Here is a 5,510-nt window from a genome sequence, read left to right as displayed (position 1 = left end):
TGTTTGTTCTGTCTGACATAGATATTTTTTTGTTGTGTGTGTGTATATATATATATATATATATATATATATAGTAAAGAACTGTTATTCGTATTTCCCACATCTTTGCCTAAAGGCCCTTGATTTCAAAATTATAATAACTCAGAGGGAAAGGGCTTACATCTGCCCCTTCAAGGGAGGCTTCTGCCTTCCTTAGCAGACATCTGTCTTTCAAAACCAAGACACTAACTTATCATAGTTCTCATTTAGCTGCTTTAATATTGTGCCAGCAAGACAGCTGCATAAGAACTGATTCATTTCTTTTCATACCTTAACTTCCACTAATAACAAGATATCACACAAATGTCACTGAATTAAACATCAAAAAAAATCCCGTCATATCACTTAGGAGGGGAAATTGGATCATGGAAGATCCTTTGTGTGGCCAAGGTAATCCGTTTGAACTTTGGCAGAAGACAGAAAAAGATGTCCACACTGCTAGCATATCAGACAGCATCCCCCTCATGTAGGACCATGCTCTTCTCCATTTCATACATGCAGGGACAGTTTGTACAGGAGTTTGGTTTTTCCAACATCTGGAGAATGAAAGAGAGAGAAGAGGAGCAGAAAGAAGAGTGGAGTGAGGAATCTTCCAAAAGAAAGTCTTTTGTATTTGGAACATAAGCAACAAGCTCTGGGGCAGCAGACATGGGAATATGAGTAAGAAGGCCTGCAATCTATTCACAGCTTCTACCCTGTATGTGTCTGCATGGCTTTGAACAAACAAGGTTAGCATTCTGCTTCTTTTGCATCTTAACCTGGGTTACCCAGAGGCGGTTTAACCTAGGGATTAAAAATCATGAGAGCACAGTTTGGGGGAGAAGGAAATGACACCATTCAGCATCAAATGAAGACAGGCATGTCACCTCTGCACAGGGTGCTGCTGGCCTTGGTGCTGCCACTGGCAGGAGGGCATAGAAGAGATCCCTCCTCTCCCGCTCGCAGGAGGCTGGGAGACAGTGGCAGCAATTTTAAAGGTTGTTTGATGAAGTGGCAGTCAGAAAGCACATTTCAGATGACTGCCTTACTGTACTAAAGGCCTATTTTTATCCAGCCATATAAGTTCAAGGATATTTCTCCTGCAGTTGTGGAGCTCTCTGCTAGCTCTTTGCCCTAAATTATTAAAAGAGAAGACTGAGCCTCCTTTTTACAGGCAAGTGCAGCAGGGATAAACAAAAAATGGATTTGGAATGGGTAGCGTGTTTTTTCCAAGAGCAGATGCCTAGAGGAATGGTACCTTCTATCCAAACACCCCTGGAAAAGGCCATACCAAAGTGGCCATTGGCAACACAACTAAAGGCTGCTTCACAGCTGCCTCTTCTGTCATCCAGGCTGTAGTGCCTTGGAGAGTGGAGGACTAGAAACAAGTATAAAATACAGTACAGGCAGCAAGCCGCCCTGTATTCCTGCCAGAGGACTTTGAGAGGCACCCTATATGAGAAGTCCAATCCTCCCTCTACACCCAGGGCTGCAGCAGCTTGGATGGAGAGGCCCAAGTGTTCAGAGAAAGGATTATAGGTACCTGAGACCTACACACAAACTGTCTTCCTGAATTCATACATTGTATCTGTCCCAGTAGTTGGCTGGATAAGTTGTTTGAAGCATTTTTTAATTGCTCCTAAAATAAAATGGGGAAACAGCTACTTATTTTGATGCCTTTAATGTGCAACTCCCTCAGCTTCTCCATTTTTGCTGTTTTGATGTCTGCACTAATGCTACAACATGGATCACTGCTTTCCTTTTGAAAGGGGTCTAATGCAGAGGTAGGCTATGCAAAAGCCAGATAGCTCCTCTTTTTTCCCCCCCCCTTAACTTTCGCACTCTCCTTTCACTCTGATTTCTCTCTTGGAGCCTCCAGAAAAGAGTGTTCATTAAAGTTCATATTTCCTTTTTTGGCTTTGTAATTTAATGTCATACAAAGAATAAACATTACCATGAACAGCAATGGCCTTGCCTGATGCCGTGAAATATTAGTACTAGTAAGGCCTCTAACACATTTTCAAGAAAGTACCTTTAAAAGCACTCAGCAGAAGCCTTGATAAAAATTAACTCTTTATTCCAGGTGTGTGCTAGGGCATCTCAAGCTACATCCAGCAAGGGTAACTTTACAACATGTATGAAATAAGACACTTATAACATTTTACTTAGCTGGATATTGACACATTGGTTTGCCATGGAGTTGGCACATTGAAGGGGCAAAAGGACACAGAACATGTCACCTTTCCTTTTTTCAATATGGTGGTTATAAAAGATCACTGTTTTAGTTTTGAAGCAGAAAAGAGTTGGGTTTTTTTACTTGAATAATGTCAGTACCAACTTTTGCCATTATAGACATTTATGAGCATCAGAAACCAGAAACAATTGGCGTGAACAATTTATCCTCTAATCTACATATAGAAAGGAAGGAACAGGATTTTGAAAAGAACAATGACTGAATGAGGATGGAAAATAATGTGTGGATGTATTTCTTTCATCTTGGACAGAGAAGAGGTGGATCTCTAGACATTCACATCACCAAAAAATCTACTTTCCTGTATGTTAGTAGGAATGAGCTCAGAGATAGATTTTACCCCCCAAAAATAGGGGCAAAAAGTAGTATGATCTCAGGTCAGAGGTCATATACTTCTGTGGTTAATAATGAGGGGGAAAAATATTCTTCACTAAAAGAGGGAAAGATGGTAATCCTATATGAAAGCCAGCATGTCCTTTATAATTTTATGCAAAATATAATTTTTAAACCATCGAAGTTAAGATTCATTTTCCCTAAGCAGAATACAGATATCAGAATAGGTGCTGTATCAATCACACACTTTTTTTTAAGCATGAGATTCCAAATGTGCCTCATTCCCTTGGCATGGACATAAGAATTGATTGAAAAGGTGAAATGAAAGTCACTGAGCAGTTTCTAATCTCCATAAATATCTACGTCTTGTTGAAGACATGAACAAGAATTCTTCTATATGATTTGCTCAACATCCAAATGATGCTTATGCAGCATTTTTCTTATGAGGAAATGCTAAGGGAGACGTGTTCTCAAGCACCAATTTGTGCAGTCATCTGCTGCTAATTATCTCTTCCGTTTCTGGGGTACCTTCCATGGGAAAGATTTTTTTTTCCTAATTGAATTATATTTTACAGTAGTTCTGTTGAATAATGAAGCACTAGCTCTTCCAGCTGAAATAGCCAGTACTGAAAGTTTGAGTTATTTGTCCAGGTCTGGTAAATTTTTACACAGTTCACCCCATCTGGCGAATTAATCTCAGGCCATTTTCAACCTGTTGCCACTACGCTAAACCCAGGAGCTTTGTGCTGATAAAAGAAAGGTGGCCAGTCTCCATCTGAGTATATCAAATTACAGAGAATCCATCAATTCTTTCAACATTTCTTCTTCATACTGAAGACTATCATTGCTAAAAAAAAATTATATGCTATCTTTCCATTTGAATTTGTAAACCTTCAGGTTCCTTTTCCTGACAGATCCAAGAGGCTTTTGGTAATGACATCTCCCCATGGAAACAGAACTGGTTTCTTGGAGGCTAGGTGGCCTAGTTCGCACACTCATCTTCTTAAAAAACTTTCTTCAACAAATTCATTTCCCAACATTGCTGCTTCCTAGTGTTATTTTACAGGAAGGACTTTACATTCTTCCTTCTTCCACTCACTCAAACTTGATCAGAAATGATCCCTCATTTTAACTTGGTACTTCAGTTACTATTAGCTTGACTATACCTTTGAATGCAGGAATTTAATCCTGTCACTGTGTCTTCTCCAGCTTATATTTTTCAAGTCTTTCTTCTTAAGCTAGTATTTTCTTCAAACCTCAAATCATATTAATATCTTTTCATCATTTGCTACATTTCAGTAAGTTTTTCTCAAATGCTGGCATAGGGATTTTATAGGTTGCCCCAATATTATTTCAGTCAATGCATTTTCAATTGTGTATGCAGCAACAAAAAACACCTCTTTGCTCTCCTGTTTGTTCACTGAAAAAGCTCAGCCCAAGCATTACAGTGAAAGTTAAGGACACAGAAAAAAATTTTCCATCTGTAGCTGTTTAAGCATGTTATGTCAAATTCTTTGGAATTTTTGTACTGCAAATACTACTCATATTAACTGTCCTGTTTAATAGAACTACCCACTGAAGAAACAACAACTTATTTGACTAAGAATTATAGAGATAGTCCTGGTCTAAACAATATGATAACATACTTCCTTTTTTCACATAATTGTAATTAAAGATGTTTATTTTAACAGTAGCTTCCTGGCTACAAATAGACAACTCTCTTGCTTTCCAGCCTATTTGTATCCTGTCCTGTAAGTTTACACTGTCCATGTCATCTTGCACTAGAACCAGTTCTGATTCCCAGCAACAGTCCTCTTATACTGGTTTTTATATACATATGTATTTTACCCAACTTCTTGATTTTGGAAAAAATTATAGAGGATGCCAGATAGAAAAATGGATGTGATAATTTAGTGTCCAAAACATTTACATACCCCAAATTGTATTCTTGAATAGGTGGGAAGCTTACTTTTAAGCAGATTTTTACATCTAATACATATATGGAAGGCCTAAAAATTATTCCTATCTGAAGAGACATTTTTCATGACCTATTATAACTACTAAAAGCTGGAGAAATTTGTTACAGAAAACATGAACCCTGAACTTTCAAAGAAAATAAGCATCAAAATAAAAAGTTGAAGTACAAACCACAAGAGCATTATTTAATTGAGATATGTAGAAGGAAATGCACCTATTCTTTTGCCTTTTTTTGAGCTACGAACACAACAGTTCAATAAGGACTTTTTAACTTTTGCCTAGAGCTGTACTGGAAAGGGTGAGAAGGTGTGGGCAACAGCCTGAGAGAGATAATGAAATGACACAGTAGCACCTCATAAACACACATTGCTTTCTATCTGTGCTGGGATGTGAAGGTTTTGCCATTTCATGGAAAATTCTGATCCATATGAGCTTCCTACTCTTCTGCTGGCACTTGTGCAAGGATTTTGTGAAAGCTTGAGAATAGAAAAAAGAGAAACAGAAAGACAGACATGTTCCTCTCTGTTCATCTGCTTAGAATCACTGTAATAAGGTCAAAGCCCTGTGACTGCCCACAAATCTCTAGTTCATCCTGTTCCCCATATTCCATGCACTTCGTAGAAGTATTTAATTATGTCAGTATCCCAGCAGGGGTGCACAGGGATGCTCTTGTCTTGTGGTTATGTCTCTGGCTGCTTGTGCTTGATCAATGTATTCCCTCTTAAGCCTCCTTTCGCTTCTTGGGTGGTCACTACAGGCCTCCCCATGCCAGGCTCTGTCAAACCTGGCTATGCCCCCAGCTTCCTTCAAATATAGTTTAAAGCTCTCTCAATGAGCCCTGCTAACTCCAGAGCTATGCTCCTTTTCCCGCTTTGAGACAGGTGGACCCCATTTGTTGCCAGCAGGCTCAGTGATCAGTGACCCAACCCCG

Source organism: Corvus brachyrhynchos, unplaced genomic scaffold (assembly GCF_000691975.1).
Source record: "Corvus brachyrhynchos isolate BGI_N302 unplaced genomic scaffold, ASM69197v1 scaffold264, whole genome shotgun sequence".
Classification (NCBI taxonomy): domain Eukaryota; kingdom Metazoa; phylum Chordata; class Aves; order Passeriformes; family Corvidae; genus Corvus; species Corvus brachyrhynchos.
Note: the sequence above shows the minus strand (reverse complement) of the source record.